The sequence below is a fragment of the Panthera onca genome, chromosome B4 (assembly GCF_046562875.1).
Source record: "Panthera onca isolate mPanOnc1 chromosome B4, mPanOnc1 haplotype 2, whole genome shotgun sequence".
Taxonomy (NCBI): Eukaryota; Metazoa; Chordata; class Mammalia; order Carnivora; family Felidae; genus Panthera; species Panthera onca.
In genome coordinates this window covers 91,984,167-91,992,667 of record NC_138345.1, presented here as the reverse complement: position 1 = coordinate 91,992,667, position 8,501 = coordinate 91,984,167, and the positions used below count along the sequence as shown (strand labels likewise).

The 8,501-nt window shown below is 39.2% G+C and overlaps 1 pseudogene; it reads right to left on the bottom strand.

Moving 5' to 3' along the window:
• Window positions 1-5,970: 5,970 nt before the first annotated feature.
• LOC132660293 (myelin-associated neurite-outgrowth inhibitor pseudogene) lies at window positions 5,971-6,556 on the bottom strand (annotated as a pseudogene).
• Window positions 6,557-8,501: the final 1,945 nt, after the last annotated feature.

The window sequence follows — 8,501 nt, the reverse complement described above, 5'->3', positions numbered from 1 at the left end:
TCACCATTGACTATGATGTTTGTTGTGGGTTTGTTTACATGGCCTTTATTATATTGAGGTGTGTTCCCTTTAAACTCACTTTGCTGAGAATTGTTATCATGAATGGATGTTGAATTTTGTGAAATGCTTTTTTGCATCTATTGAAGTGATCATAATAATTTTTATCCTTCATTTTGTTAATGTGTATTACTTTGATTTGTGGATAATAAATAAGTCTTGAATCCCTGGAATATTCCCACTTGAATGAGGTGGATTATTTTTTAAATTATTTTTGAATTCAGTTTGCTAAATATTTTTGCTTTTTTTTTTTGCATTTTTTTATATCTATGTTCACCTATTCATCAGGGCTATTGGTCTGTAATTGTCTGTTATTCTTTTTTGTTGTCTCTTTGTGTGTGTGTGTGTGTGTGTGTGTGTGTGTGTGTGTGTGTGTCCTTATCTGGTTTTAGAGTCAGACTAATGCTAGCCTTGTAAACTAAACTTGGAAGCCTAAATTTCTCCTCTTTTTTGGAATCGTTTGAGAAGGATAGATATTAACTCTTCTTTAAATGTTTGGTAAAATTTATCTGTGAAGCCATCTGGTTCTGGACTTTTGTTGGGAATTTTTGGTTACTGATTCAATTTCATTAGTAGTAATTGGTCAATTCAGATTTTCTATTTCTTAGTGAATCTTGGGAGATTGTATTTGCAGTCTATCCATTTCTGCAAGGTTGTTTAATTTGTTGACAGATAATTTTTCATAGTAGAACCTTATATTTCTTTGTATTTCTGTGGTGTCTATTGTAATTTCTCTTTTATTTCTGCTTTTGAGTTCTCTCTTTTTTTCTTGGTGAGTCTAACTAATGGTTTATCAATTTAATCTTTTTAAAAAAACAGCACTTAGTTCTATTGATCTTTTTATAATTTTTTAGTCTCTATTTAATTTATTTCTATTCTAATCTTTATTATTTCCTTCATTCTATTAACTTTGGGCTTTGTTTTTTACTAGTTTCTTTAAGTGTAAGGTTATATTGTTTGAGGTTTTTCTTGTTTCTTGAGGTAGGCCTGTATTGCTCTATACTTCCTTTTTAGCATGCCTTTTGTTGCATCCCAAAGATTTTGAACCATTGTGTTTCCATTTCCATTTGTTTCTAGATATTTTTTTATTTCTTCTGATTTCTCCATTGATCCATTGGTTGGTTACTAGCATGTTGGTTAACCTCCAGGTGTTTGTTTTTTCCCAATTTTTTTTTCTTGTTATTGATTTCTACCATTATAGAGTCATAGCATTATGGTCAGAAAAGATGCTGGATATGGTTTCAATCTTCTTAAATTTACTGAGACTTGATTTGTGGCTTAACATGTGATCTATCCTAAAAAAAAATTTCCATATGCACTTGAAAAGAATGTGTATACTGCTCTTTTTGGATAGAATGTTCTGTATACATCTGTGAAGTCCATCTGGTCTAATGTCTTGCAAAGCCACTGTTTCCTTGTTAATTTTCTGTCTGCATGATCTATCCATTGATGTAAGGGAGTGTTAAGTCCCTGCTAGTATTTTATTACTGTCAATCTCTTCCTGTAGGTCTGTTAATATTTGCTTTATATATTTAGGTACCTCTATATGCATAGATATTTACAGTTGTTATATAGTTGTCAGATTGACCTTGTTATCATTATAGAATGGCCTTCTTTGTCTCTTTTTACAGTCTTTGTCTTAAAGTCTATTTTTGTCTGATATAATTTGCTACCCAGCAATTTTTTTCTTCCACTTGCATGGTCTATTTTTTCCATCCCTTCATTTTTAGTGTGTATATGTCTTTTGGTCCGAAGTAAGTCTTTTGGAGGAAGCATATAGATGAATCTTGTTTTTCTATCTAATCAGTTACCCTGTATCCTTTGACTGGAGCATTTAGTCCATTTACATTTGAAGTAATTATTGATAGCTATGTGCTTATGGCCATTTTGTTAATTATTTTCTTAGCTGCTTTTGTAGTTTTTCTCTGTTCTTTTCTCCTCTTGCTCTCCACCCTTGTGATCTGATGACTTTTTTATTTTTTTTAATTTTTTTTTTCAACGTTTTTTATTTATTTTTGGGACAGAGAGAGACAGAGCATGAACGGGGGAGGGGCAGAGAGAGAGGGAGACACAGAATCGGAAACAGGCTCCAGGCTCCGAGCCATCAGCCCAGAGCCTGACGCGGGGCTCAAACTCACGGACCGTGAGATCGTGACCTGGCTGAAGTCGGACGCTTAACCGACTGCGCCACCCAGGCGCCCACTGATGACTTTTTTAAATGTTATGCTTGTATTCCTCTCTCTTAATTTTTATGTATCACAAGTTTTTGGTTGGTGGTCGACATGAAGTTGATACAGAACATCCTGGTTTATAGCAATCTATATTAAGTTAATGTGGCTTAAATTAGAACACATTCTAAATGCATTACATTTTTTACCCCCTCCTCCATGTTTTACATATATGATGTCCTATTTTACATCTTATTTGTGTATCCCATAACTAATTTTTGTAGCTCTCACTGATTTTACTACTTTTGTTTTTTAATCTTCTTGATAGCTTTAAAAATTACTGATTATTACTTTTACTGTACATTTGCTTCCACCAATTAAGTTTTTTCCTTTCATACTTTTTTTAATGTTTAATTTTGAGAGCCAGAGAGAGACAGGGTGTGAGTGGGGAAAGGGCAGACAGGGAGGCACAGAATCTGAAGCAGGCTCCAGGCTGTAAGCTGTCAGCACAGAGCCCGATGTGGGACTCGAACTCACAAACCATGAGATCATGACCTGAGCTGAAGTTGGATGCTTAACCGACTGAGCCACCCAGACTCCCACCTTTCATAATTTTTTTATACTTAGGACTTTTTGTCTTCACTGAACAAAATTTCTTTAACATTTCTTGTCAGGGCAGTTTAATGAACTCCTTTAACTTTTGTTTGGGAAACTTTTTATCTGTCCTTCAATTCTGACTGACAACCTTGCTATGTAACATATTTTAGTTTGTAGGTTTTTTCCTTTCAGCACTTAGAATACATCATGCTGGGACACCAGGGTGGCTTGGGCATTTGAGTGTCCAACTTTTGATCGTGGTCCAGGTCAAAATCTCACGGTTCGTGGGCTTGAGCCCCACGTCAGGCTCTGCCTTGATAGTGTGGATCCTGCTTGGGCTTCTCTGTCTCCCTCTCTCTCTGCCTGTCTTTCTCTTTCTCTCTCAAAATAAATAAACTTTAAAAAAAGAATATATTGTGCCACTCACTTCTGGCCTGCAAAGTTCTTTTTTTTTTTTTTTTTTTTTTTTTTCACATTAACACATAACTTTAAGACTGCATACATTACAACAGTGCATTGGTGATACAGGTTGTAAAATGTTTTCCACTCCTTTGGGTTTTGCATATGATGATTTTTCACTAGTCACTACAGGTAGATTGATCAAGCTTTATTTCTACGGAGATTTTTTTAGCTTTTTTTTTCTTTTAAACTTTTTTTTAAATGTTTTTATTTATTTTTGAGACAGAGAGAGACAGAGAATGAGCAGGGGAGGGGAAGAGAGAGGGAGACACAGAATCTGAAGCGGGCTCCAGGCTCTGAGCTGTCAGCACAGAGCCCGACACGGGGCTCAAACTCATGGCGTGTGAGATCATGACCTGAGCTGAAGTCAGACACTCAACCGAGCCACCCAGGTGCCCCACTTTTTTAATTAATCCAAGTTAGTTAATGTATAGTGTAATAATGATCTCAGGAATAGAATTTAGTGATTCATCACTTACATATAACACCCAGTGCTCATCCCAGCAAGTGCCCCCTTAATGCCCATCACCCATTTAGCTCTTCCCCATACCCAACATCCCTCCAGCAACTCTGAGTTTGTTCTCTGTATTGAAGAGTCTTTTATGGTTTGTCTCCCTCTCTGTTTTTATCTTATTTTTGCTTCCCTTCCCCTATGTTCATCTATTTTGTTTCTTATTATTTCACTCATATGTGGAATTTATCATATTTGTCTTTCTTTGACTGACTTCTTTTGCTTAACATAATACACTCTTGTTCCATCTCCATTGTTGCAAATGGCAAGATTTCATTCTTTTTGATCGTTTAGTGTGTGTGTGTGTGTGTGTGTGTGTATAGACACACACCACATCTTTATTCATTGTCGATTGACATTTGGTCTCTTTCCATGCTTTGGCTATTGTCAATAGTGCTACTATAAACACTGGGGTGCATGTGCCCCTTCAAATCCGCATTTTCGTATCCTTTGGATAATTCCTAGTTGTGCAATTACTGGGTTGTAGGGTAGTTCTATTTTTAATTTTTTGAGGAAACTCCGTACTGTTTTTCAGAGCGGTTGCACCAGTTTGCATTCCCACCAGCAGTGCAAAAGGGTTCCTCTTTCTCTGCCTCCTCACCAACATCTGTTGTTTCCTGAGTTGTTAATTTTAGCCATTCCGACAGGTGTGAGGTTGTATCTCCTTGTGGTTTTGACTTGTATTTCCCTAATGATGAGTGATATTGAGCATCTTTTCATGTGTGTCTTAACCATCTGGATGTCTTCTTTGTAAAAGTGTCTATTCATGTCTTTTGCCCATTTTTTCACTGGATTATTTGTTTTTTTGATGTTGAGTTTGCGAAGTTATTTATAGATTTTGGATACTAACCCTTTATCTGTCATTTGCAAACATCTTCTCCCATTCCATCAGTTGCCTTTTAGTTTTGTTGATTCCTTTGCTTTTTATCTTGAGGAGGTCCCAATAATTCATTTTTGCTTTTGTTTCCCCTGCCTCTGGAGACCTGTCAGGTAAGAAGTTGCTACAGCTGAAGTCCAAGAGGTTGTTGCCTGTTTTGTCCTCTAGGGTTTTGATTGCTTCCTGTCTTATGTTTAGGCCTTTTATTCATTTTGAGTTTATTTTTGTGTATGGTGTAAGAAAGTGGTCCAAGTTCATTCTTCTGCATGTTGCTGTCCAGTTTTCCCAACACCATTTCTGAAGAGACTGTCTTTATTCCACTGGATATTCTTTTCTGCTTTGTCAAAGATTAGTTGGCCATACATTTGTGGCTCCATTTATGGGTTCTCTATTCTATTTCATTGATCTATGTGTCTTTTTTTTTTTTTTTTTTTTTTTTGTGCCAATACCATACTGTCTTGATGATTACAGCTTTGTAATACAGCTTGGAGTCTGGAAATATGATGCCTCCAGCTTTGGTTTTCTTTTTCAATATTACTTTGCTATTCAGGGTCTTTTCTGTTTCCATACAAATTTTAGGATTGTTTGTTTGAGCTCTGTGAAGAATGCTGGTGTTATTTTGATAGGGATTGCGTTGAACATGTAGATTGCTTTGGGTAGTATCGACATTTTAACAATATTTGTTCTTCCAGTCCATGAGCATGGAATGTTTTTCCATTTTTTTGTGTGTGTCTTCTTCATTTCTTTCATAAGTTTTCTATAGTTTTCAGCATATAGATCTTTTACCTCTTTGGTAAGGTTTATTCCTAGGTATTTCATGGTTTTCAGTGTCAGTGGAAATGGGATCGATTCCTTGATTTCTCTTTCTGCTCTGCTGCCTCATTATTGGTGTAGAGAAATGCAAACAATTTCTGTACGTTGATTTTATATTCTGCGACTTTGTTGAATTCATGGATCAGTTCTAGCAGTTCTTTAGTGGATTTTGGTGGAGTCTTCTGGGTTTTCCATGTGCATTCAACTATATATGAATCAGAATAGATTAATACTCCCTTTTTATCATTACACTTATCTAAAAAATTGCCAGGAGACCACAAGGCAGGATTTGCTTTAAGACCAACACACAGAGTTAGTTGGTGACTAATGGTGCTGGGACTTGCAGGGCCAGGCCATAGTAGCATTTAGCTAAAATGTCAAAACCATGAAGAAGAAAGTCCAGGTTTGAGGCAGTAGGTCTGTAGCACCTGCTGTGAAACCTCCTCGATGTGACTGCATAGCTCCATCCTTGAACATTTGCAGGGTGATCACCACTGAGGGAGAACTTAGCTGTAGGTGGGCATTCTTGGAGCCCAATATGTAAGCACAGTGACTGGGTGGGGGCAATAGGAGTTGGGGAGTGGGCGGTCAGCAGGATACCTGCTGACATGGCCATAGTGGTTCCAGCCACCATGCCTATAGTAACACTGCTGCCCCTAAGTGGAGAGATGGGAACAGGGTATACTGTCACTAACATGTCATTGGTCTGTACCACCATGGTGTGGTGGATGATGTGAGGGGGTCCTGCATACAGTGGCTGTGTGTGGTACATGGCCTTGCTGTACACAGGGACTCTGCTGGGGATAAGCGCTTCCACATGGGGTACACAGTGGTCTGGTAGGGGTTGGGGGAGCAGGAATATGGTGGCACTGTCATGCTGGTGGGCGAACAGGATGCTTTGTAAGGGGTGTTAGGAATGTAACCTGTTTGGAAGGTAGGATTCACTCCAGGGCACATGTTGAGAGTAGGCAGGAGCTGTGGCTCCATAGCCCATGGGGAAATCAGCTGGATAATAATTGCTTTAACATTTGCATAGGGAACCCCAAAAGAACCAGGACTATAAACGGGATTCATGATTTCAAGAACAGACCATATTGGAGGCAGCTTGGGCTTCAATGACCAATGCACACCAGCCCAGGGCAGGCTCAGGGAGGGGCCAGCACACTGGAGGCCCTCTCCAATGGTGGGCTGAGCCAGGAGGCCCCCATCTCTGCCACCGCCTCTCTGGCTAGTGCTTGCAGTCACTCTGGTCTGCCTAGTCTGCCTCTCCTCCTGGCCTGCAAAGTTTCTACTGAAAAATCATCTGACGGCCTTACAGTGTTACCCTTGTATGTAACAGTTTGCTTTTCTCTTGCTGCTTTTAAGTTTCTCTTTATCTTTAATTTTTGCCATTTTAATATTATGAGTATTGGTGTGGACATCCTTGCATTTGTCTTATTTGGGGCTCTCTGTATATGCTGAAGCTGGATGTTTGTTTCCTTCTCAAGTTAAGGAGGTGGTCAGATTGTACTGTTTCATATAAGTTTTTTACCCTTTTACCTCTCTTCTTCTTTAGGAATCCTTATAATGTGGGTGCTTCATGTCATCACAGAGATACCTTAACCTAGCCTAATCTTGTTTTTATATTCTTTTTCTTTTTGCAGTTCAGGTTGGTTTTCTTTCCACTGTTTCATAGTGCTGATCCATCTTCCTGCATTCTTTAATATGCTATTGATTCCCTCCAGCTTGTTTTAATTTCAGTTCTTGTGTTCATCAACTATGGCTGGTTCATTTTTATATTTTTGACCTTCTGCTGAAGGTCCTGCTGAAGTCCTCACTAATTTCACTCACTCTTCTCTTATTTCAGTGGATATCTTTAAGTCCATTACTTTGAACTCTTTATCAAGTATGTTGCTTGCCTCCATTTTGTTTAGCTCTTCTACTGGGAATTTGTCGTGTTCCTTCGTTTGGATATTATTCCTCTGTCTCCTCCTTTTGTCTGAATCCTGTTTGTTACTATACATTGTGTAGGACAGCTATGTCCCCTGGCCTCGTAAGTAATGGGCTTATATAAAAGGTCTCTTGTGGTGACTAGAAGCATAATCCCCCCTGGTCACCAGAGCTAAACATTCAAAAAATATCCCCTGTGTGGGTTGCATGAGCCCTCTTATTGTGGATGAGCCGCAACTACTCTGGGAGCACTGATGGACAGGGCTTGCCCCGGAGCAGCTAAATAAGAAACCCAGATATAGCTACAGCAGGCATGCTGGTGGATGTGGCTTGCTGCCCCCATGTCCCCAGGGTGGGAGTTGACCTAACTGTGTGCCTAACTTGCTGTTGACAGCAAGGACTGCCTGCCAAGTATGGCAGGGCAGTAGTCACTCCGAGGGAACACCAGAGAAGCTACTTGCTGGTGTGGTAGAGAGGGAGCCACATGGGAGGACCACCTGCCAGTGTGAGTGGGTTCAGTCCACAGGGAAATACCTAGGTGGGCCAACAAGTGCTAGCAATGTAGATAGATCGTGTCAGTACTAGTTCCAGTAAGCAGCTATCTGGCTAGGCAAACAAGAAGGAAAGAAAATGGTACATCCATTCCCAGAGACATCCTTGAAAATTCCTGCCTCTCTAGCACATATACTAAATTAGTGAATCACCTTCACATACACTGCAGCTGTTTTTCAAACTGGTGATTCATGCTAGGTCTCAGGACAAGTGATATAGAGTGCTGGCCCTTTAACAGCAGAGACTTGGTTTAAGCCTGTAGCTCCCCCAGAGTTATGCACTACTGATTTTTCAAGGGCCGATGCTATAGGGAATTGCCACCACAGTCTACTTCCTCAAGGTCAGGCAGGTCCAGTTTGAGTATTAATCCTATTCCTTCTCAGGGAATGTCTGTGATATCCTTCTCATGTGAGGTTGCTGTTGGACTGCAGAATTTTATTCTATACTGCATTTCATAGCAACTACATTCTAAATGAAAACTTTTTATGCCATTAGTTGTGTAAGATCTCTGATTCTGAAGTAATTTTCAGAGTAAGTT